Source organism: Oryctolagus cuniculus, chromosome 1 (assembly GCF_964237555.1).
Source record: "Oryctolagus cuniculus chromosome 1, mOryCun1.1, whole genome shotgun sequence".
Taxonomy (NCBI): domain Eukaryota; kingdom Metazoa; phylum Chordata; class Mammalia; order Lagomorpha; family Leporidae; genus Oryctolagus; species Oryctolagus cuniculus.
The window spans coordinates 183513402-183540101 of NC_091432.1; the positions used below are offsets into that span (position 1 = coordinate 183513402).

The 26700-nt window shown below is 39.0% G+C and overlaps 1 protein-coding gene across 4 annotated transcripts in view; it reads right to left on the reverse strand.

Moving 5' to 3' along the window:
- MLLT3 (MLLT3 super elongation complex subunit) overlaps nt 1–26700 on the reverse strand; it is a 392438-nt gene that overhangs the window by 247841 nt on the left and 117897 nt on the right. The gene's annotated exons all lie outside the window — the stretch shown is intronic.

Below are 26700 nucleotides of genomic sequence, written 5' to 3' on the forward strand. Positions count from 1 at the left end.
ACTTTATGTTTCTGTGTGGGAGCAAACTGTTGAAATCCTTACTTAAGGTATACTAAGCTGATCTTCTGTATATTAAGATAATCGAAAATGAATCTTGATGTGAATGGAAGGGGAGAGGGAGTGGGAAAGGGGAGGGTTGTGGGTGGGAGGGGCGGTATGGGGGGGGAAGCCATTGTAATCCATAAATCGTACTTTGGAAATTTATATTCATTAAATAAAAGTTAAAAAAAATTCACCTTGGCTAGTTTAAGAAGAATTATAGGACCACTAACTACTCCGACTTTCAATCTCACCCTGACAAATACAAGTAAATGAGTCTGCCTACTGAAGACAGTCAGCAATCTATCCACTGTGAGCACCAGCTCTTTCTAACACATGCATGTTGGAAGTCAGGTCCCAGAATGAAGTCATGGGAATTAAGAAATTTCTCCTCTACTGCCCTCCCCGTCCCAGACACTTCGTTCAATTAAATGTTGAAACTAACAAAAATGTCATGGCTTGCCAGTACCCTACAAAATAGTAAGCAATGAACTGCTCCCACTATTACTAACTCAAACCACTTTTAGCAACTGGGGTATGGAAGTATGTACTGACATCTTATCTACAATTCAAAACTCACAATTCCATTTTAGACAACAGTTCCAATAGCACATCAGGTTGATAATGAATTGACAACTATTTCAAGCTTTTCTACGGTTACTTGCTTAGCTCAAAGCACCTCATGAGAGAAGTGGCTAATAAGTAATAGAAAAGAGGCACCCAGATAGTAGAAAAGAACCTAAATATGCAGCCATTTCCAAACCAAAGATGTATGTTTAACCATGGCCTTCCATCCTACTTATTATCCTTATCCCCCAACTGCCTCTTTTTCTCCACTTAAATTTCCTCGTTGGTGTCATTTGCTTAGTGTGTGTATTTTAATATGTTAAAACTTGTTCAATATGTTACAAAGTCGTCTCTAAACAACCGATTCTGTTGAGGGAAAAAAATACTCATTATAAAAATTTAAAAGGTCAAGATCTTAGCTAAAATTTCCAAATGGCTTTAGCAGCTAGCACACATAAGAGTAAAAAGAAATGACCCTAATCCTTGAGTTTATTTTTAGGTTCCCCAAGAAAAACTAATATATCTGATCTAATTTCTAGGTACTCCTATATTTGGTGACTGACCACAGTTGATGAGAGGGGCATATGGAACACAACTTTTTTTTTTATAAAGATTTATTAACTTATTTGAAAGGTAGAGTTATAGAGAGAGGAGTGACAGAGATCTTCCACCCACAGGTTCACTCTGCAGATGGCTGCAATAGCTGGGGGTGGGCCAGTCCAAAGCTAGAAGCCAGGAGCTTCTTCCAGGTCCCCCACATGGTGTAGGGGCCCAGGAACTTGGGCCTTCTTCTGCTACTTTCCCAGGAGCGTTAGCAGTGAGCTGGATTGAAAATGGAGCAGCCCGGACTCCAACCAGCGCTCATATGGGATGCCAACACTGCAAGCCACGGCTTCACCTGCTGTGCCACAGTGCAGGTCCCCACAACTCTTTAAATCAATATATTCTACAAGGCAAAGACCATTTTAAAGCCCAAAGCACCACTCCAACCTCCTCCCCACCAAAGGTGATATTTCATATTTCCAATTGCTTTTTGGTAAATGATTAGAAGAAACTTCATTGCCTAAGGAGAAGCCCCAGAAGAAGTATCTTCTAATTAAAGGAATCTACCAATCATTTTGAGTCATATAAATTCCCCTAGTTGGTTATGAATTTAACAACCAGCCTTTCCACGATATTTTCGGTTCAAAAACAGATCCCATCCCAAACAAACTTCAAAGTTTAAAAATGCTGAAATTCCAGAACCAGACAGAAAAATTTGCTCAGTGAGCAATGACACAGTTCCTAATTTCAACCTTCAATAGAGTGCCAATTATAGTAAAATCAACTTTCATAAATTCCTGGTAACGATACAAACTATTTACCTGGAGGCCCTGAAACACAAACCCAACAAAAGAAAGTAAATCACATATTTGTTTACTAAAATACTTATTTTCACAGAATTTGGTATATTTTTATTAAACATTAATGCCATATAGTATAGGCATAGAAAGATTACCTAGGATTTATGTAACAATAGACTTTTGTAACCACATGAAATTCATGTTAATCGTTAAATCTATATGAGATCCCCATCTCTCTACGTGCACACACGAAAACATAAATCTGCTCTGATAAAATCAACAATTACACCTGCTTCCCTCACTCAGTTGCCAAGTCCTCAGATCCACCCACCTGGATCCCCTTATGATTGTAAAGTTTATGGATTACTTATTTCTCATGGATTTTTCCCTAACACACTCTAACCACTTTCCTTTTATAGAGTTTTTTTTTTGTTTTTTTTGTTTTTTTTTTTGACAGAGTGGACAGAGAGAGACAGAGAGAGACAGAGAGAAAGGTCTTCCTTTGCCGTTGGTTCACCCTCCAATGGCCGCCGTGGCTGGCGCGCTGTGGTCGGTGCACCACGCTGATCCGATGGCAGGAGCCAGGTACTTATCCTGGTCTCCCATGGGGTGCAGGGCCCAAGGACTTGGGCCATCCTCCACTGCACTCCCGGGCCACAGCAGAGAGCTGGCCTGGAAGAGGGGCAACCGGGACAGAATCCGGCGCCCCGACCAGGACTAGAACCCAGTGTGCCGGTGCCGCAAGGCAGAGGATTAGCCTAGTGAGCCAAGGTGCCGGCCCTTATAGAGTTCTGATCAATTCTCAAAAGCAAAAGCAAGTTGGGGGAGGAGAGCCATCAACAGTAGCAAAGATGTTATAAGATTTTTTTTATTACTTGGAGTCTTATTTGCAAAAAAAAAAAAAAAAAAAAAAAAACTTTACAGCCATATCAGAGCCTTCTTAGGAGATTCTCAAAAAAAGAAAGCATTCATAATCCTACTTAACCCAGAAAAAAATAAGGTTAAGCCAATTGCAGAAGACCACCCAGGAGGCATAAAGTAGAGTTCAGATACAAGGAAGCAAGTACTCCATCATTCCTTTTAATTTCCTGAGCTACCAAACTCCAATTTCTTTTTAATTAAGGCTGACATCACTCACGTGAAGCTGAGTAACCTTTACATTGTTACCACCTCATTACCTGCACCATCACTAGCTGTACACTCCAACTGCTGGATTATGTCAGGGCCAAGTTTCTTCAGGCATTAGAAGGAGGAGAAGAAAATCAATGGACCCAGTGGCTGGTACATTGAGGATAAACTTTGAGTTGCTAATAAATTGATGTTTTTACAGACTCAAAACAATTCACTTGGCACTCTTCATAAGTAGTATATTCATGTTTTTCTTGGTAACAATGAAATTATTATCCAAACAAAACTGAGATTTACCCAGTGAAGTCATTTTAGTAGAAAGTTTAAAAAGTCAAATTCAAGACTAATATTTAGCACATAAAAATCCCACACAAGACTCTACATTTTCTCACCTGGCAAGGTCCCAAAACAAGACCAGCTTCAGTATGAGCCTTAAAAAAGTAGATCCTCATCATTATTGTAGGTTTATTTAAGAAGCTACAAGCCGGCGCCGTGGCTCAATAGGCTAATCCTCCACCTTGCGGCGCCGGCACACCGGGTTCTAGTCCCGGTTGGGGCGCCGGATTCTGTCCCGGTTGCCCCTCTTCCAGGCCAGCTCTCTGCTATGGCCAGGGAGTGCAGTGGAGGATGGCCCAGGTGCTTGGGCCCTGCACCCCATGGGAGACCAGGAAAAGCACCTGGCTCCTGGCTCCTGCCAGGATCAGCGCGGTGCGCCGGCTGCAGCGGCGGCCATTGGAGGGTGAACCAGCGGCAAAAAGGAAGACCTTTCTCTCTGTCTCTCTCTCTCACTGTCCACTCTGCCTGTCAAAAAAAAAAAAAAAAAAAAAAAAAAAAAAATTTAAGAAGCTACAAGATGGGGCCGGCACCGTAGTGTAGAAGGTTAAGCCTACGCCTACAGTGCCAGCATTCCATGTGGGAGCCAGTATGATTCCCAGATGCTTTACTTCCAATCCAGCACCCTGCTAATGCACCTGGGAAAGCAGAAGAAGGTGGCCCAAGTCCTTGGGCCCCTGTACCCAATTCAGAGTCCTGGAAGAAGCTCCTGGCTTCAGCCTAGCCCATCCCTGACCATTGTGGTCATTTAGGGAGTGAGCCAGTGAATGGAAGAGCACTCTCTCTCCCATGTCTCCAATTTTTCAGATTAGTAAATAAATGTTTTTAAAGAAAGTTGCAAGATAAAGAATAAAAATTTTTATACAAAAGTTCAAACACACATATAAAAGTATTTTTCTAATAAAGACCCTCTCTGCATTGGATATCTAGAAATTACCAAAGAACACCTGAGAATCTGACCTAATATTATGAGTTATGGATGCTGCTGCTTCACCACCAGAGGTCAGAATCCAGAAGTCCTTGTTTTATGGTCATAGTTTTATGCTTTTAACTGCTTGAATCCAAAAGTAACTTTAAATTCCACTTTAAATCTTATGAGTATAAAGTAAACTGAAATAGATATTTATTTAAAAATAAAGAATGGGAATAGGAAAGGGAGGAAGAAGAAAAGTGAGAGTGTGGGTGGGAGGGAGGGTAAGAAGGTATCACTAATGTTCCTAAATCTGTATACATGAAATCTGTATACCTTAAATAATTTTTTTTAAGATTTATTTATTTATTTGAAAGTCAGAGTTACATAGAGAGGAGAGGCAGAGAGAGAGAAAGAGAGAGAGAGAGTGTGAGTGTGAGTCTTCCATCTGTTGGTTCACTCCTGAATTGGCCTCAACAGCCGGAGCTGCGCCAATCCGAAGCCAGGAGCCAGGAGCTTCTTCCAGGTCTCCCACACAGAACCAGGGGCCCTAGGCCTTGGGCCATCTTGTACTGCTTTCTCAGGCCATAGCACAGAGCTGGATCAGAAGTGGAGTAGCCGGGATTCGAACCGGTGCCCACATGGGATGCCTGCACTGCGGGCAGCAGCTTTACCAGCTATACCACAGCACTGGCCCCTTTAAATAAAATTTTTAGGAAGTCCTCAACACTAAGTTTAACTCTGTAGATTGGTTTCACAAAAGAAATGGAGACTGTCACTTTAGTTATTTCTTTCTCTCAAAGACACCAAAAGAGCTTATATGAACATCCACAAGGCAGTAGTACTCCTTATACCTGAACATGAATTCATTCACAGACTTGATGAAGGAGAGCCCAACCAATATATCAAGTATGGCATCAGGTACCCAGTAAACAAAGGGAGGGAAAGAGAGAAAATCCCTCACCAATTCTATCTTACCTCAATTCATCTATAACACTCATTCAACAGCATTTATTGAGCACTTCTCAGGGCCAGCCAATACATTTGGAATATTTTGTCCAGCTAAGATCCTGTTCATTTTCTTGCCTCCCCATTGAAGTGGTGCTGATCCCATGAGTATGACAGAAAACTCATCTCTAGATTCTAATGCTACTGTTCATGGGAATTCCTCAATGAATCTGGCCAACTTACTTGACCTTTTAAAGAGTCTTATCTTAGAGATCTAGAAGACAGGACACAAACAGAAACTCGAATATGTGACTGAGTTTTTATAACTACATCTGAAACTTTCCTAGCTTCTAGTAGTCAATAAACAAACTGCTGTTTTTTATTTATAATATACAACTACAGACATGCACAACCATCCTAGCGAAAGAAAATGTTCCCAGAACACTAAATACTAATTTGAGGAACATTTCACAAACTGAAATCACAAACCTCAGAGTCAGGTATTTCTGCTTAGAGAAAAGCAAATCAACTGGAATGAACCAGCAGCTTTCCATACTCTTGAGAACGACAAATAATTCCTTCCACATAAGAATTTTCCTTTTCCTCTCTGTTCAGCTTCAAATACTGTTTGTTCAAAATGAATAAATTTCACCTTTATGATTTTTAACTGGCATCACACTTTCTGCTTAACATTTTTCATATAACCCTTCATTAAAGGGACATTAATGATTTAAATCAGATTGATTCCACTTCCTTACCCAAAAACTTAATTTCCTGTACAGTATTGGTTTCATTTCACCTTTGAAAAAAAAATCTCAGTTCACAATTTTTTAAAGACCTCTGCTCCCTATTACTTAAGAAAATTCATAACCTGGCAGAATATAAGCCAGTACAGGTTGTTACAAGTTCTGCTATGCACTTTCTGACAGAGGAAAGCTTCCAGTACAGTCACAAAAACCAAGTTCCACATTCAAGCTCTTGTCCCTACTTAAAACTCATTTTCAAAACTACAGAACAGTTAAATTGATGACATAAATAAAATACAGTCACAGAATGTTATAATCATCAATATTATGTGCAAGAGCAAAGAAAACCAGTGAGAATTGAGACTAAAGTGCTTATTTATCAGACAAAACTGCAAAAAACAAGTTTAGCAAAACACATGTACTTACACATATGTTATACTCCTGACTTCATTTACCTTACTCTGACAAGGATACCTACTTTTCTTCTGCAAAATACATGGGTGATGCCTTCCAAATACCTTCTACCTCTCCCATAATACTCACTACAAGCTATTTTTGTTTCTAAACCTGCTTTTTTTGTTTGTTTGTCTTTTAGTTTTTTGGTCTTATCAATATGTGATCTACTATTGTTTAAGCCCATGAAGTGACAGCAGAAAACGATTACTTTTGACAAACTGAATTAAGCACTTTACAAAAACTCAGCAAAGGAAAGAGCTAAATTAATATCTTCCCAATGAACTACGGAAAGAGAATTTAAAATTGAAAGAAACAATAATTTTAATTATTCCTTTATAACTAACTAATGTGCTAGAACTATGCATGCAATAAGCTCAGTTAGAACTAAGAATGGTTTTGCCTAACTCAACAACAATGCTGAGGTCCATAGGGTGGTGGCCACTTGCATCAATCTCCTCTCCATGCTGCTGCCAGACAAGTGGTAGCCAGTTCTCCTCCTGGTCATCAAACTGATCCCGCAACCATCTTCTTTTTTTTTTTTTTTTTGTAAGATTTATTTATTTATTTGAAGGTCAGAGTTACACCGAGAGAGGAGAGACAGACAGAGAGAGAGAGGAAGGGAGAGAGAGAGGTCTTCCATTCGCTGGTTCACTCCCCAATTGGCCGCAACTGCTGGAGCTGTGCCAATCTGAAGCCAGGAGCTTCCTCCCGGCCCCCAACATGGATGCAGGGGCCCAGGGTCTTGGGCCATCTTGTACTGCTTTCCCAGGCCACAGCAGAGAGCTGGATCTGAAGTGGCGCAGCCAGGACTCAAACCGGCACCCACATGGGATGCTGGTACTTTGGGCAGCGGCTTCACCCGCTACACCACAGCGCCAGACCCAAACCATCTTTTTAAGCAGGGTTCTATGGCTTATTTTCATGCTGAAAATGGCATTTTTGTCTAAGACTCAGTCTCCTGTTTAAATTTGGATGTGTATTAGTCCCCAAGCTACATTTTTAGAAGCTATAACAGTTCTTGAACACAAAAAGCAAGGAAAATATACAACATAAAATCACAGGAGTGCACCACATTTTACAGCAACAGTCTTTAAACCGGGCAAAACCTTTAGGGCATATTAAACCTCTAAAGGAAAGAAAGCTATTTCTCCACCTTTGGCTTCCCTGTAACTTCTTCCCAAAACAAAACAAAACAGTATGTCTGAAAATGTCACCTGCTCTTTCCTAACTCAAGCAAGAATGCCCCTCAGCCATCCTTTCCCCTACCTCACAAGGTGCATAGTCAGGGTATAAGATCTCCAAGGCACTAACAAGGAGAGGCACTGTAAATAAACTGGACTTGACCCAAGAAATGAAGAAGACACCAATAAGCCAGTCACACTACCTCAAACAAAATTACAGGGGGATCCAATCTTTGAGCCATCAGACAACTGATCACTAAAAGTAATTTCTGATGACAGATCACTGTATGAGTTTTGACAGAAGACCTCAGAAGAGTTCAAATAGCTAACTTGTTATAACATTCCTTCCTTTTTCATTTTTGAGAAGAAATTTTTTCAATACCTGTATCTGTTTTTTTTAAAAAGTAGAAAAGAGAAGTGATTCCAAATCTTGTATAATTTAGTAACAAATGAATATGGGAAGAAAAAAGCTTCTATATGTTTGTAAGAGGTAAATGTTTAAAGAGATACATCTCTACTTTTGATTTTTATTAATCTCTCAGAATTTGTAATATAATCATGTTATTTTGCTCAATACAGTTCTGCTAACAATTGATGTTTAAACAATTACTTTTGACTTGAGATTACATCAAAGTTCCCTTATTGAGGTTTTCTAAAAACTGAATGAGTAAATATATTTAAAACTATTAAAACATTACTGCACACATACTTTTGCTACGTTGTCATCATTATTAGCACCACCACAACAACCACTACAGCTACTATAATCACACCCTGGTCCAGATTTTTATTGTATAGGCTCTAGTCCACATATTTATAACTAGTGACTTCTCTTTACCTAGTTCTGGTTATTACTTAGTTGGAAGGAACAGACAAGAACATCTATGTACCACATGTGTCCCTACCTGGAGAAAGATGGCTAGCGAAAACACAACAGGATCCATACCAACTAGTGTTAAGGGAGAGAAACATCAGCAATGGGATTTTAATTTGCAAATAATTCTACCATGGACTTTTCTTCGGCCTCAGCCACTGTGTTTCAAAGACAGTAGGATTTAGTAGCAGGAAATACAAGCAGAAAGTCCTGAGAATAAACACCTAGGAAATGAAGACACTTTCTATCCCTCAAAGCTTCTCTTCATTCCTAACCTTGAACCAAAAGACGATATGTAGAAAATAACTGGGAAGAAGGACAACCTGCACTGGTAACCAAGGAAAGCCAAAAAATAACTAGACCGTCTTTACTTAAATAAAGAGATTGTTGCAGACATTGTCTACCTCTCTCCAATCAGGGAGAGAAGCCAAAGACAAGACTGCAAGAGAGCCCTGGAGAACACAAGCAGGCAGAACACGGCTATGGAATTATTTCTTTCAATAGCCATTACAACGACTCCCAGTCATCCCCAAAAATCACATCCTTAGGAAAAAGCAAGTTTTCCTCTTAACAAATAATTTGTCATTATAATTTGTTCATATTTTGCTCCTTCAGGGAGCACCTTTTGTTTTCGTTTTTTTCCCCCACAGAAATCTTTCATTTAAGGTACACAAACTTCATGCGTTTCATAAACATAGCTTTAGGAACAGAGTGATTCTTCCTACCCTACCCACCCTCCCACCCTTCTTCCTCCTCCCTCTACTATTTCCATTCTTACTTTTCACTAAGATAATTTTCAATAAATATTATATACATATGATTAACTCTATACTAAGTAAACAGTTCAACAAATAGTATGAAAAAAATTGTTCCTCAACAGTTGAGACAAGGGATGTCCAAAGACATAGCATCTCACAGTGTCAGTTTCACTCCTGTAGATTACCTTTTAGGTCCTCTATTAGTTACCACAGATCAGTGAGAACATATGGTATCTGTCTTTTTGGGACTGGCCTATTTCACTAAGTGTGATGTTCTCCAGTTTCATCCATTTTGTTGTAAATGAGAGGATTTCTTTCTTTCTTTTTTTTTTACTGTTGTGTAGTATTCCATGGTGTACATATCCCATAATTTCTTTACCCAGTCTTCAGTTAACAGGCATTTGAGTTGATCTCATATCTTAGCTATTGTGAATTGAGTTGCAATAAACATGGAGGTACAGATTACTGTTTGATATGCTGATTTCATTTCCCTTGGATAAATTCCCAGGAGTGGGATGGCTGGGTCCTATGGTAGGTCTATATTCAGATTTCTAAGGTATCCCCATACCGTCTTCCATAGTGGTTGTTCCAGTTTACATTCCCACCAACAGTGGATTAGGGTACCTTTTTCCCCACATCCTTGCTGGCATTTGTTATTTGTTGATTTCTGTATGAAAGCCATTCTAACTGGGGTGAGGTGAAACCTCACTGTGGTTTTGATTTGCATTTCGCTGATGGCTGGTGATCCTGAGCATTTTTTCATGTGTCTGATGGCCATCTGGATTTCCTCTTTTGAAAAATGCCTGTTTAAGTCCTTTGCCCATTTCTTAATTGGGTTGTTTGTTTTGCTGTTGTTGAGTTTTTTGAGCTCTTTATACATTCCAGTTATTAATCCTTTATCAGTTGCATAGTTTGCAAATAATCTCTCAGGAAGTATCTTTCTGAATTTTTAATTGTAATAAACCTAAGTTTAATTTGCCTGTACATGCAAACCAACATCACTCAGCTGCCAGACTGAAGAATAGACTCTTATCAACTCAACAAGGACATTACAATCATCTAAAATATCTGTGCGAAATATACAGATTCCTGGAATTGAGGATTGTCTGGGGAAGGAATCAAGAATCTTTTTTTAAACAAACTCCCAGGGAATTCTTAAGAAAGCTGTAGTTTTACAACCACTGCCTGAAGGACATCCCTGGAATATCACTTAGCAAATTCACTTTACCCACTCTAAGAAACTTGTTGGCATCACTTTAGTTGGCAAGCTCTGTCTCCACAAGGCTGGAATCATGATTGCAAGCTGTTTTGCACTTGAAACTTGCCAATATTGCAAACAGAGTAAGGGGAGAGGTTCTTTCTCACAGCACCCACAAAGTTCCAATTGACCTAACTTGGAAATTATGACTCCTTGTTTTTTTCTCTGAAAGGCTAAAGGGTGCGAGTGGACTAAGGTACTATAACTGGTTTATTCTGTCCTGGGCCCACCATTGTGGCAAAGGAACCTGTAGGAAAAATAATAGGGCTCCATATAATGTGGAATCATTCTTCAATGGGCAGTTTCCCTAATTTTTGTTCATTATAGTTTTGCATAAAAAGTTCTTATACTTTATAATATTGTTCCATCTTAAAATATTGACACGAGGGCTGGCATTATGGTTTAGAAGGTAAAGTGGCCACCTGCGATGCTGGCATCCCATAAGGGGCTGCTTCAAGTCTCAGCTGGTCCACTTCTGATCCAGCTCCCTGCTAATGTGCCTGGGAAAGCAGTGGAAGATGGCCCAAGTACTTGAGCACCTGCGCCCATGTGGGAGCCCAGGATGAAACTCCTGGCTCCTGGCTTTATCCTGACCCAGCCCTGGCCATTGCAGCCATTTGGGGAGTGAGCTGGTAGATGGAAGATCCTCTCCCTCTCTCTAATTCTTTCAGATACATTTTTTTTAAATTGTCATAAATATAACTTTTTGAAAATATTTATATTCCTAAGGCAAGAAAGTAAAGGATACTCCTTTGGAAATCATACATTTAAGGATTTTTAAAACGTGAGACAATTTTCTGTGATTAAATGGCACCATAACAAAGCTCTGGTTTACTAGTTGAATTGAGTGGCATTCAAGTTGACATTCCATTTTCAAGCTGTTTCTTTTTAAAGATATATTTTATTTATTTGAAAGACAAAGTGACAGAGACAGGGAGAGACAGAAAGGGATCGTCACTCCCCAGAAAGTGACAATGGCCACCAATGGGCCAGGCCAAAGCCAGGAGTCTGCAATTCAGGTTTCCCACTTGGGTGGTATGGGTCTGCTTTCCCAGCTGTATTAGCAGGGAGCTAGACAGGAAGCAGAGCAGCCAGGACTCCAACCAGCACTCTAACCCACTTCTCCAATCTGTTTTATGAAATGATGACTAAGAGGGGGGTTTTACATCATAGCTGGGAGTAAGAAAAGTATATTCTACCCCAGTAATACACACAATTACAATATATCAATTTAAAATGAATGCATGTTTTTTAAAAAAGGAAAGCATTCTGGTAAAGTGAAATTTCTCATTTTGGCATTGCACCTTAACTTATCTCACTTCCCATTTAGCCACTTCAATCTGCCTCCCTCTCAACAAGTGAATTGCTAGGTTCATTAGATGGGGGTTTATGTTTCATAGGCCAGGGTCTTTTATAGGAGTGGGAAGACAGCGGTGACAGACCTTACCACTGCAGAGACTGGTCAAACTACTTTGCTCCTTGGAAATGCAACAAACTATATCCTTTAATTTGAGTGCCTCTTCCACCTGAGTTAGGTAAAATAAAGTACTTTGTGCTTTCAAATATTGAGTATCTGTTATGACCACTGCCCAGGGGAGTGAAAAATACATACTTATAGAAAGTCTGTCATGAAGGGTCGGTGCTGTGGCGCAGTGGTTGAGGCCTCCCCCTGCAGTGCCGGCATCCCATGTGGGCGCCGGTTCGAGTCCTGGCTGCTCCACTTCTGGTCCAGCTCTCTGCTATGGCCTGGGAAAGCAGTAGAAGATGGCTCAAGTCCTTGGACCCCTGCACCCACATGGGAGACCTGGAAGAGGCTCCTGGCTCCTGGCTTCAAATCAGCTCAGCTCCGGCTGTTGCGGCCAATTGGGGAGTGAACCAGTGGATAGAAGACCTCTCTCTCCCTCTCTCCCTCTCTGCCTCTCTGCCTCTCTACCTCTCCTTCTCTCTCTGTTTAACTCAGATGAATAAATAAATATTTTTTAAAAATCTGTCATGAATGTTTGATACATACAACAAAGTTTAGGTCAACAGAAAATGGACATTCTGCCAAAAAAAGGTTTTGTAGCAGGAAGAGTACTTACCAAGGAACCAGGTGACCAGGCTCTTAACTCTATTCAAACGTTAATCAACCCAGGCATTTACTTTGGGCAAAACCAGGTAAATTTACTGTGGCTACATCAGATATAAATTGAGGGAGATTGGTGCAAATGCTTTCTAAGAGCTCACACTATGATCCTGTACATTCCAAGCAGTCTCAGATCTTGTTCTCTGGACCAACAATGATGAAGCATATGGCAAGGTTTACATTGGAATTCATTACTGTCTGCTTGTTCCTGCTGTGGATTCTGGAATTATAAGCCTGGGAAACAACAAAATAATATCTGCCATGCACAGCTGAAGTGAAAAAAAAAATCAGGAACAACATCTGGATATCCAGGCACCAGATCCTTTGAATACATGCAAGCAGAAGGTATGTAGTCATTTCAAAAGGGAGAGGAAAGCCACAATTGCTATTTTGGAAAATGATCTATATGAAAATCAGCAAAAGGAAAAAAGTTCTATTTATACATAGTAAGCAGGCATGATTTACACCAACTATACTGTCATTTATTCGACAAATATTTACTGAGCACTCATTCTGAGCCAAGCACTGGGAATAGAGCAGAACACAAGACAAACAGTTCCTGCTTTTTGGTGCCAGATAAACAGCAGAAGGGCCAGGTAAACCAAAATTAAAGAATTAATTATTACAAATGTGGTTACTGCTGCACAGAAGAACTATTCTAGGTTTGCCCAGAAGACCTAATAGTGGAAGAAGCTGGATTTGAAGATTCTGGAGGCTTTCTTCAAAGAACACTGTTTTACCTAAGATTTTAAGGATTGTGAAGTAGATGTACTGCATGCTCACTGGAGAGAGCATTCCAAGCAAAGAGGGCAGCCTTAGGCTCCCTCAAATTTTTTACCTTTGTAAATGAAGGCAGTTTCAATAACTTAGATATCCTGTTAAATTTTATAATTGGAAAACAAAGAAACCAGAGAATATGTATCTACTTTAGATAAACTGAGCACTGTACTAAAATTATACACAATGTGATCAGGACAGAGCTCATACAGACATACACTTAAAAACAAGAGGGAAATCGCTAGTACTTTTATATTCTTTTTCCTCTTTGAAAAACAGCGATCAAGAAAGTCACACTCTTAATTCTCAATACTATCCCCAAAATAATTAATCCCAAAATAAATTAGTGCAATTAAAACTTCTCTGATGAAGAGAAAACTCCAGACTTTTCCAGAGACCACCTGGGCAGCCTCAGAAGTACTATTCTTCTATGCTAATGATTGCTGGTTTTAATCATCCTCTTTACAAAAAAACAAATAATCACTGCATTCCAGTTGACAATTTGTTTTCCAAGTTTCCTTTCCAACGTCCTCTTTAAAATCCAAGACAAATAAAAACCACCATACATAGTTGCTTACAGAACTGACAAGGAATCCCTGACTCCAACAGACCTGGTTGGCATCAATGATTCAAGCACTTTATGAAAATCTCCACACAACTCAAATTTTTTAAAATACAGAACTGAAGTTTACATCCACAAATCTGTTTGATCTCTGCAGTTGCAAAACCATATGGCACACAGAGAAAAACAAATTATCTCTGCTTATGAAATAAGAACCTTCTGTAGGCTCTGGGACAGACCAACAGCTAAGATTGTCCTACTTGCTGCATATCACTGTAATTAACTCTCTCTGATCCTTTTGAAGAATGTAGAGTTTTGTTTTTTGACTTGGTTTTGGTTTGTTTGTGGGAGGGGGGAGATTAAAAACAAGAAGTAAAAAGGATAACCACTGAGAGAAGGAAAATCCTAAGCATAACCTCAGACACAGGAATTTCAATAACCTTTTTCTATAAATATTTTATATGCAATATTTTCATGCTTCATTAAATCACATTTATTGTAGAGGAGATATATATACACAGCCATGAATGTCAATATTCACAACACAGAGAAGAGAAGTATGCTTATGAAAAGGACTAAGTCCTTAGGCTAAATGACTATAGTTTCAGAATAAAACCAGTTTCAAAATCAGTGTATAATTTTCCAGTCATTGGCTACCTAGAACCAATATCAAAAATATGGCTTGGCAAAGGAAATTAAGCAATTTAAAATGTGGTTGAATCCTGCTCTTTGTGTTTCCATCCTGATACTATCTCCATTACCACCACCATTCATAACACCTTCACCAAAAAAAAAAAAAAAAAAGAGTTTAATGATAATTTAGATTTCCCAAATCAAAAGGTAAAGCATCGTATCTCTAGAGTAGTAAGTCAAGGAACTTAAAATTTATTTATGACATTAAAAGGATGTAAGAAACTACTTTAAAACAATGAACTCTTTATTGCCAGCAAAGAAAATTTCAGGAAATATTTGGTTAAACAGACAAAGGAATGTAACAAATGCAAATGGAGAGTGACAAGAAAAAAAAAAGAATAATTATATTAACAATAGAAGGATCACTTCCCAGTACATACACAATTTATCAAGGGCATTTTAGGCAGTGATAGGGTCCAAAAAATTTATCATTTTGATTTCCTAAAGGAGAACACTATTCTACGAGTAATATAGACTCAGTGGGCCTCCCTATTGTTCCAGTTGGCGGGACCAGGAAAATGAAAGCACTTTTCTAATATGTTATACTGTAGACCAGGTGATATAGTAGCTTCCGCCTCTGATGGCCTGGCTTCAAATCATAACTAATGAGGTCTGTGGCATCTCATAAACACTGGGTCGCAGAAGCATTCCTGGCATTTTGTCTTTATTTTGCTTATAATGTGCCCAACCCAACCAACACTTTCCAGCAATACTCTACCCAGGAACCGAGGGCTCAGAGGCACAGCAGCCCAACAGAGCTGTCAGACAGGCTAGGGAAAGTTTCCAAGAAGCAACCTAGGCAGAATCGAGGGGAGAAACTTCATCCCTTCAGCTATGATCACCTCCGAATTCCAATACCTTTAAAACATACAGATTATAAGTTCAGTCCTGGGAAAATCAGTGGCATGTTGCCAAGGAACAGCATTGATGGATCTACCAGGAATCTGATCTGCTAATTTCTTTCTTTTTTTATGTTTGAAAGAATTTATTTATTTGAAGGGCAGATCACAGAGAGAGAGAGAGAGGCAGAGAGAGAGATCTTCCACCTGCTGGTTCACTCCCCAGATGGCCTCAAGCAAGGACTGGACCAAGCCAAAACATGAAACCAGGAGCTTCATCTAGGTCTCCCATGAAATTGGTGGCGGGGGCCCAAACACCTGGGCCATCTTCTGCTGCTTTTCCCAGGCTATTAGCAGAGCCTGGATTAGAAGTGGAGGTGCTGAGATACAAACTGGCACCCAAATTAGATGCTGGTATTGTCAGCAGTGGGTTCACCAGCTACTCCACAATGCCTGCTCCTGATCTGCTAAATTCTAAACGTATTTATACTTCAAATAAAAAAAAAGAAGAAGAAGAAGAAGATGATGATGATGATGATGATGAAGGAGAAAAAGATCATTTGCTATATAGAGATGAACTACAATAGAGAGTAAATTTTATTCAGTAATAAATTCTGAGTAATCTGGCTGTGCCTAAGCCATGTCATAAAAGAGAAATGGTGTCACATATTTGACAGTCTTGTCTTTTTCTTTTGGTTGACAGTTTATTCAGATAAGCCAGGCTAAATACATTTCTGAATTCCTATGTATGCAAGAAAAGAAACAGCTCAATAATGATCAGCAGGATATCTGCAACAAGCATCGTCTTTACCTGCTAAGAGTAACCACTGCTTTTCTGCCTTCCAGGATGGAGCTTTTCATTCCAGTTACAACCTAAGGCTTCTCAGCTGGGTTAGGATGTCCATTGTTCCTCCCACCCCCACCTCTTTCCCCTTCAGTGAAGGCCTTGTCTACTCTTCTTGGCTACAGACAGAGAGAACAAAGGGTAGCCAGACCTATAGATTTCTGTACTTGACCTTCTTTATGTGGTAAAGATGTTGGTGTCCAATGCTGTAGTAAGAAAAGAAATGTGAGTTGCAGGAATGACTCACAGAACCTGCAAATGAAGAAAAAGTATCAGCCAAAAGTTTTCATTACCCAAGTTAGGATGTAACAAAAGATGAGTTTTTAAAATAAATAAATAAGTGAACGAATCTAACCCAGACAGAAATTCATGTCGCATGTAAAATTCATCGAGAGCATAGCATTTTTACAACAGCATGTTGGATTTTCATGTTTTGAAAAATGAGACACTGACTGATACACTTAGCCAAATATTCTGATCTGTCATCATTCTAAATATACGGGCCCATCTTTCAGCAAACAAATTAGCAGGTAATATATCATCCCGGAGCGTACACCCTCCCTTGGAAGCTCTATAAATACAGAGTGATCAAGACTGGCAGTTACTGAATGTAAAACGTAAAACACTACTAACTTCACTGGAGCCACACTGCACACCCTTATATCAATCAGAAGTAGCATGTCAGAAAAAGCTTTATGCGCTGAAATTCTTTCAGGGGAGGGAAAACGAGGAGACAGAAAATAGATAGCCCCTACACTCCCTTTATTTGATCATGGAGAAAAGAGGAATGAATCTTGGGCAATGAATAACTCAGATGCTTTTTAAGCGTGTCTAGGGTCAGATGAGAAATCCCCGAGTTAGAGACAATTCCAAGCTGCAAGAAGAAAAAACAGCTCTTCCCCCAGTCTTACCTACAAACAGCATAGCAAAATACATAAGATTCTGAATACAGTAGGAGCACTGCAAAGCTAGCCACAGCTAGCTTTGACTCATGCAAGTCTCCAAAAATTCAGATTTAAACAACAACCAACCATTTTCTGAGGGCAAAGGGGGAGTAAAGTTCTTAAATCATTTAATTCTGCCAATTAGTTCCGCAACTATGGCATTAAAGAACTATGGATATTTATCCACTGGAAGTGGATCAAAAAGTGGGCTCTCTTAATGCCTATTAAATAGTGCTGATTTTCAAGCATCACTGACCAAGGTCAAATCTGAACCAATGTGAAAACCTCCACTTCCCCATCACTAATCCCTTGAGCCATCCATTCTTCTAAAAGACAAATGTTTTGTAGGCAGGGGGAGAAATACCACACAGTATGGGGAGCACTTAATATGACTGCTTTCTAGCCTGAACTCAACTCACATGCCTACTATTCATCTATAAAAGGTTAGAGAATGAAAACACCCTGGAAACATTCAGAAATTATATCACTACAGTATAGACATGAACAGAGATCTAAAGAATTAAGTGCTTAATTCCACATAAATTAAAATCTCCAGTTTGTTGCCTGGTTGGTATTTTTTTTTTTTCTTGGTTATTTTTGTCTTCTCCCATCAAGCAGGGGTGGGGAACATCCAGCCTGCAGGCAGTCGAAGGCCTGCAAAATAATTTGGTCTGGCCTTGCCAAAGCAACCACAGGCAGGACTCAAAATTCAATAAATCTATAGCACACTAATTTTTAGGCTGATAATTTTGCAAAGCCAACGAATGACACTATAAATATACAAATGACCCTTGGCAGAAAAAGGGTTCTCCACCCCTGAATTAAAGGAATGAAAGATTCTTCCCAGTAAGTATTTATTTCTAATTGACAAGATTATCTTCTGTAAATGTATTGCTGATCAAACAATTCAACGGTCAAGATTAGGTTCCATTTATGTTATCGGCTACAATTGGAAAACCAAAGGCTCAGGAGTTAGGAGGGATGAGGAAAACAGTGAGCTGATGTGACTGAATCCTTGGTGGGACACACATGCTGAGAACTAACTTCAATTCCTTGCCCAAAAGGAAATCTGGGCCAAGAACCTAATTATTCAGTTTCTTTTCAGGATGAGTGCCATAAATACCACTCTCACCCCCACAATACAGTACACACTGTTAGTCTGTTACTTGAGGTATTATTTGTACTGAAACAAAGTTAACCATAGCCCACACCTACAGTTTACCTATACCAAGTATAAGGCCGCCACAAAATACACCAAACACCAGAGTAAGGGAAAGTGTTTATTGGAGGAAACATGATAGCCCAGAGGGAAGGGGTGAAGAAGGAAAAGGGATAGAGAGATCAAGAGAGACAGACAGAGAGAAAAGAGACAGAGAGAAAGAGAGAGATCTGGAGACAGAGAGAAAGAGGGCCACATGTTCAGGAACAGGTCCTCTTAAAACTTTGCTAGGCCTCGGGTGATTACTGACATCATAAATAAGAGTGTCGATTGTTAAATCAACAATGGGACTCACTGTGCACTTACTCCCCATGTAGGATCTCTGTCCTTAATGTGTTGTACTATGAGAATTAATGGTAAAACCAGTATTCAAACAGTACTTTATACTTTGTGTGTCTGTGTGGGTGCAAACTGTTCAAATCTTTACTTAGTATATACTAGGTTGATCTTCTGTATATAATTAAAAATGAATCTTAATGAAGAATGGGATGGGAGAAGGGAGCAGGGGATGGGATGCTTTGCGGGTAGGAGGGTGGTTATGGGGAGGAAACCGCTATAATCCAAAAGTTGTACTTTCGAAGCTTATATTTAATAAATAAAAGTTTAAAAAAAAAACTTTGCCGGGGGGCCAGCAGGGAAGTAGGAACAGCGAATCCCATTAGGATGGGATGGGGCTGACACCAGTGGTTGGGCCATGGGGCCACCTGGCTTCCAGCAATGGCGGTGGGGGCTAGAGCCTAGGTAGGATGTTGTTAGGGTGTAGATCACACCATAGATAAGACTGCACCATTTTACTAACACCAAGAGCTTCAAAAACTTGCCAGATTCACTGGAAATCTAAGCATCAGTTATGACACCTTTTCAAAAATATTAAACATTTCTCAAATATAGTCAAGAAAATATATTCTAAGTTCCAAAAGAAAATACATGTTATCCCTCACTCCCCAAGAAAGAAAAGTTGTGATGCCCATATATCCAGTGTAAGTTTGTCACTATCAAAATCCTGAATAAAAAAGCTGATTCATCAGTCTTGGGCACATTCTATTTCCTCTGCATGAAAAGTCCTCTCTGTATTCTTCAGCTTCTTCCTCCAACCCAAAGAAAAAATATTTCAAAAAGTGGTACTTGGTTCCTGTTTCCCACAGAATCGATCGCTTTCCCACTGTATTTTTATATACTTCTTGTGCCTATCACAATGCTACTTCTCTTTATTTGATTTGTATGAAAAATACTTGGCTGTAACAAGTTTAAACAATACTTAGGCATACACAGTAAAAACAGAGTGTGCTCTTCTCCCTCCAACCCCTGTTAACATTCAGTATGTAGCCTTTCAACTCAGTTTATACAAACATGTACAGGTTAAGTTTACAGATCTATCACATCTAACACATTATGCCCTCCTTGAGAGCAAGAACTGCTTTGCTTACCTATGTATACTGTGCCTGACACACTGCTGATACAACTAGTTGCTCAATAAAAATTTATTCCATCAATGACCAACAGGTTGAAACCACAGAGAAGCAGGATGTCTACAGGAGTCCTTGTGGTGACTCCAGACACAAGAGGAAACAAATTCAATGGTAAGTGGTTACTCAACACAGTGACACCAAGACACAGCATCTCTTTCATTTGTTCTAAAAATCACCCAGAGCAGTTGAGCAAAGAGGGAGAACTCTTCAAGATTCTGGAAGGCTGCTGTGTCCCTTATCACAAGGACAGTAGTACCCAGCCACTACCTATAGGACCCTCCAGCATCAACCCTGTCCTCGGAATAGATCATGCCCAGTGTTTGAAAATGTGCGCAGGAATTTCAGGATGCACCCAAAAGAAGAAATATTATCACTCAAAGGAAAAGCTATTTAGATGTTAAAACGCAGGGATGAAAAAATTAAAATTTTACTGTATCTCTTTTCTTTAAACATCTAAACAGGTTTTCATAACTTGGTAAAATGTTTATTTGTTAAAAATTTATTTATTTACCTGACAGAATTACAGAGAAAGAGAGAGAAAGAGAGAGAAAGAGAGAGAAAGAGAGAGAAAGAGAGAGAAAGAGAGAGAAAGAGAGAGAGAGAGAGAGAGAGAGAGAGAGAGATCTTCCATCCACTGGTTCATCCCCCAGATGTCTGCAACATCCAGGGCTGGGCCAGGCAAAAGCCGGAACCAGGAGCTACATCTGGGTCTTCCACATGGGTGGCAATGGAGTAAACACTTGAGCCATCTTCCAACACTTTCCCTAGACCATTAGCACTAGGGAGCTGGATCAGAAGTGGAGTGGCAGGGACACAAACCAGCACCCAACATGGGATGCCAGTGATGCAGGTGGCAGCTTTGCTCACTACACCACAATTCTGGCACCTAAGTAAAATGTTTTTAACATAAACTATTTAACAAATTAATACAAGGTGCAACTTAGAAATACAAACTCTAACTTTAAAAAAAAATATTTATTTATTTGAAAGTCAGAGTTACACAGAGAGAAGGAGAAGTAGAAAGAGAGAAGGAGAGGCAGAGAGAGGGAGCAGGGAGAGAGAGAGAGAGAGGTGTGAGAGAGAGAGAGAGAGTTCTTCTATCTGCTGGTTCACTCCCCAATTGGCCACAACAGCTGGAGCTGTGCTGATCCAAAGCCAGGAGCCAGAAGCTTCTTCCAGGTCTCCCACAGTATGTGCAGGGGCCCAAGGCTTTCGGCCATCTTCTATTGCTTTCCCAGGCCATAGCAGAGAACTGGATCGGAAGTGGAGCAACCGGGTCTTGAACCGGCACCCATATGGGATGCTGGAACTGCAGGTGGCAGCTTTACCACTACGCCACCACGCCAGCCCATAAACTTTTTTTAACTTTTAATAAGGATAATCAGCCTTGCTACTTGCAATTGCAAATTACTGAAGTCACCAACTGTAAGCCACCCCTAAGAAATAATGGACCTAAACATAAAATGGCACAGGAAACTGTTGTACATCAAATTTTGTTTCGGTAAGTCTTCACGTATGAGAACGGAAGTTAGGAGTTAAGGGTTGATTCAGTTCGTCTTTACCAGTTTGCTGTTTCCTTGCCAGTGTTCCAAGAAAGCATAACCTCAAGATTTGGCTCAAAAACATTCCACAACTTGGTCAATAAAATCGCCCTGACCACATTATCATCATTACCTGTATTTATAGAATGGGTCCAGTGACTAAGACAGTGGGTACATGTCCAATAGTAACATATATTTTGAAAGGAACAAATTGGCAGATATATTAACTGAGCAAGTCTTCAACACAGAGTCAAGAATGGCTACATAGACTAACACTTGGCTTCTAGCCCTGAAAGCTAACAGCTCTTCACTCTGTTGAGGAAAAAAAAGAAAAAGGAAGAAGTCCCACCTTCCATCCACTCCCCAGTCCCACCCACAAAAATACCTGTATCCCCCACCAAAATCTGCCTCCAGGGACAGTGGTTATTCAACAATTCCAAATGAAAGAACCATAGCTAAGAGTTAAATACAGTCACCAGAAATAAACACTGGAATATGCCCTGAAGTAAAAGAGGGGTGTGTGTCTATGTACATGTTTGTGTGTGTGTGCACTAGAAATTGTGACAAAGAACATTTTAAAAAGCAGATGCCACTGAGATATTTATGGAGTACATGATAAGATATCTAGGACTGACTTCAAAATAAATTTAGCTTCAGACAGGGAGAGAGGTTTGGGTGATGGTATTGATGACATAAGATTGCAAGTTAATAACTACCGAAGCTGAGTAATGAATACTTGAGTGTTTATTATACTGTCTTTTCTACTGTTCTAAATGTTTTTAAATTTCCATAATAAAAAGCTGGAGGTGGGGGCTGAAAGTATACACAATAAATGCTAACACTAACAACTTCTTGGTAAAGGAATTCTGAATAATTTGATTTTCTTCTCTGAGCCTTTCAATAAAAATTATATTACTTTTGTCTTCAGAAGATAAATATTTACTATTAGCCTAGTGATGGCTACAAAACATTTCTGGCGAGAATAGATGTGCTTATCTGGATGCCTTCAGAAGCCATTCCAGTCTCAGCACATCAGGCTGCAGCAAGATCCAAACTTAAGAGAAAACTACTGTGCCCTGAGGCACACACACCCAGAAACCCACATAAACAGAGTTTTGCATGAGGATGTAACAAGTATAGAATGAAAAGAATCTGACAAAAAAACATCCCAATAGAAAAGTAAAACAAATAAATTCCTTCTCCTGAAGGGAAACAGCATCTGTTTGCAAAGGTTTATTTCCCTTTTAGCTAAAGTTGATTGAGCCCTTGCTATGTACAAATTAGCTTGACTGTCTTTTCATCTAATCCCTTCAACAGTCCTGAGAGGAAGTATATGTATTATCTTCATTTCAGGCAACAAATTGCGCTTCGGAGAGTTTAAACACAGTGAGGTTGGAATAGGAGGGAGCCCAAGTAAGAATATAAAAATCACATTCTTGTCTTCAGATTCCTTGGAGAAAATTGGAAGAGCAAATTCTCAGGTAGAAAAAAATTAATCTACTTGCATAATTACAAAGTAAAACAATCTATTGGCTTAGATTCGAATCTAATCTTATGTGAGAGCAACATTTATGTTCCTCTTGCAGTATCTGCCAATAAGCAAAAGTTTACTAGACCCAGAAGGCTTCCACGGGCTACTGCACACACCACTACACAATGCCGCTCCTTGAAAACTAGGCCCATTCCACCTTTAAAAACAGTGATAAATCTACCCACTCTGAATAGCAATCATCTGCTCTCCCAAATTACTCACATCCAAACAAAACAGTCACTGAGACGCTGAGAACTGTTAGGAAGATTTCATAAAATCGGGCTTGATAATAGAAAAAGGACAAAAGCCAATAATGACAACCTAAAATAAAACTTCAGCAAACAAGTGCTATGGAAAAGCTCAGTGGCATCCTCAGTATTCAAAACACCCAGTGAAGAGACTATTTCAAATCCCAGCTTCTCCACTAACAAGTTCCATGCCTTTAGGCATGTTATCATTTAGCAACCTCCAATCTCACTTTCAGTCCCTAGTAAGTGGAGCTAACAATATCTATTTATATGTAAAGCACCTAGCTCAGTGCTTGGCACTCAATACCAAGCAGAAGCAGTTAGGGCTTCTTCCCTACATAATACTCTGGGGTCTGCACTGGCAAGCATTCTTCCTCCTTCAGCAACCCCAACAGGAAAACGAACCCACTTCTCCCATGTGTGGATCAAAGTAATGCCCCCAGCTGGCCTAAACTACCTCCCCACCCCTCTTCTAACACAATAACATCTTTATAGTAAAAATCCTCAAATTGTGGGGATTTCAATTCAGTAACTCTCTTATTTTGCAATACTATAATTTTACTTTATTGGACTTTCAGATGGGCTTTGTTTGGCATTTGATTATTTCAGAGCCAACTTCCCACTTAAAATTCTAGACCTTGGCTTTGATAATATATGAAAAATGCCAGGACATTATATCTGTCCAAGGGACAAAAACTCTGTGAGCAGCCAGAGATTGTTTTATTTGTTTATACAATGACAACAGTCAGAATTCCAAAGAATCAAGTCATAGAATCTAAATTTTCTTCCATCAATCTTACTAGCCTTGTAGTAATAAAAAGCAACTAAAGATTCAAGGTAATTTTTTCACTGTTATTCACCAATGCTCCATATAAATGATATTAAAATTAGCAAGACTAAATATAAAGACTACATTTTCAAACAGATATAAAAACTATTCTATACCTGTGGTAACTTTAACAATTTTTAAGCTTATTATTTCAAACTGTTTTCATTTAAACAAGATTTCTGGTATGTCCATAACAACAAAACAGATTTAGACTATGAGGGCACTTCAAAAATTTTTGTGATTAAAAAAAGGAATTTAAAAGATAAGTGTATTTTGGTACAAGAAATTTTGAAATCCAGGTATATGAGTATCTTCCAAAAGTTCATGCAACTGCATATGATGAAAGAAATCTGTACATGGATTTCAATTTTTTGCACCAACATAAAATCTTTTAATTCCACTTTCCACAGACTTTTTAAAAATACCCTCATATATATATATATTTATGACATGAGTGAGAAAAGGGATTCTGAATCCTTAAGAATTCTACACTTTGTTTTCGTCAGTGTGATACAGAAATCAAACATTTAAACAAATTTAAAATGCAAGTGCCCAATTCAGGAACAACACTTAAAAAGATCAAGTTTTAAACCAGTTGACAGTTCTGGGAATTCCTGGCAATACTGATTGTTCTCTATTAAAAAGCAATCCCTTAAAAATAAAAAATCCATTGGTCTGGATCAAGTCCCAACATATTCTGTATTTTTTTTTTACTCCTTTTGATTTTCACTTCCCACTTGGAAAAGGCAGGGTTAAGAACTAAACAGACTCTGACCTTTAAGTGTAACTTGAAAACGCCATAGCCTGAAGATGAGTCATACATAGACTTTGTAAACTAACTACACAATTGCTAGACTGTATTTCATACAAAGTTAAGCTATGAGTAAAACTCCCTGCTTTACTACTCACTGAAAATAGATCTGTCCTTGTAAGTATAGGAAGAAACAGTCTTTTAGTCACACAAACAAAACAAAACTAGGACCACCACATGTACCCATGTGCATACATACCATCCCTTAACTTTGTAAAAAAATTATTGTTTTAAATAAGACTTACAAATACAGGTGAGCTTAGGATTTCCAATATAAGCTTTTAACTTTCCAACAAAAACTAGTATCTTTGCAACAAAGGTAAATATGGACAAAGGAGACTGCAACAAATTAAAAAGCTTTTCCACAGCAAAGGAAACCATCACCAGAGCAAAGATCATCTACAGAACAGGAGAAAATATTTCCAAATCATACATCTAATAAGAGACTAATATACAAAATACATAATGAACTCAATTCAATAGCAGAAAACAAATAATCCAATTTAAAAATGGACAATAAACTTGCATAGATATTCCCAAAGACATACAATGGCCAACACATACATGGAAAAAGTGCTCATTATCAATAACAATCAGGAAAATGCAAATTAAAAACACAATAAGAAATCATGTAATACCTATTAGAATGATTTTTATCAAAAAGACAAGATAAGAAGTGTTTTTGAGGAGAAATGAGAAAGTCTGTGTACTATGGGTGGGAATGTAAATTAGTTCAGCCATTTTGGAAAACAGTAATGGCAAGTTCCTCAAAAAATTAAAAACAGAATTACCACATGATCTATAGCCAAAGAAAATAAAATCAGCATGTCAGAGATATCTGCATTCTGGTGTTCATGAAGCATCCTTCACAATAGTCAAGTTATGAAAACAACCTATGTGTCCATCAATTGAACAGATGAAGAAAATGTGATGTGTATACACAGTGGAATACTAATCAGCCTTTGAAAACAAGGAAATTCTGTCATTTGTGACAATATTGATGAACTTAGAAGACTTTATGCTAAGTAAAATGATCTAGACACAGAAAGATGACACATGATCTCACTTAAATGTGGCCTCTAAAAAAGTCAAACAAATAAAAATATAGAGTGGAATGGTGGTTCCCAGAAGTCGGGATGGATTGGAAAGAGAGTGGAGATGTTGGTCAAAATACGTAGCTTCAGGGGCTGGCGCTGTGGCAAAGCAGGTAAAGCCACCGCCTGCAGCGCTGGTATCCCATATGGGTGCCGGTTCAAGTCCCAGCCACTCCTCTTCCCATTCAGCTCTCAGCTATGGCCTGGGAAAGCAACAGAAGATGGCCCAAGTCCTTGGGCCCCTGCACCCACATGAGAGACCTGGAAGAAGCTCTAGGCTCCTGGCTTTGAATCAACTCTATCTGGAGATTGAACCAGCGGATGGAAGACTCTCTTTCTGTCTCTCTGCCTCTGCTTCTGTAACTCTGCCTTTCAAATAAATAAATAAATCTTTTTTTAAAAAAAGAAAAAAAGACATAGTTTCAGTTAGATAGGAAGAATAAGTTCTAGAGATCTACTCTCTACTGGATGGCAAGGTGACCATAGTTAAAACTGAACTGTATATTTGAAAATTGCTCATTACCAAAAAAAAAAAAGGATTTTTATCACCTCAAATAAGTATTTGAGGTGATTGATATGTTAATCAGTTTGACTAAATCAATCCAGAATGTATGCATACATCAAAACTTCACA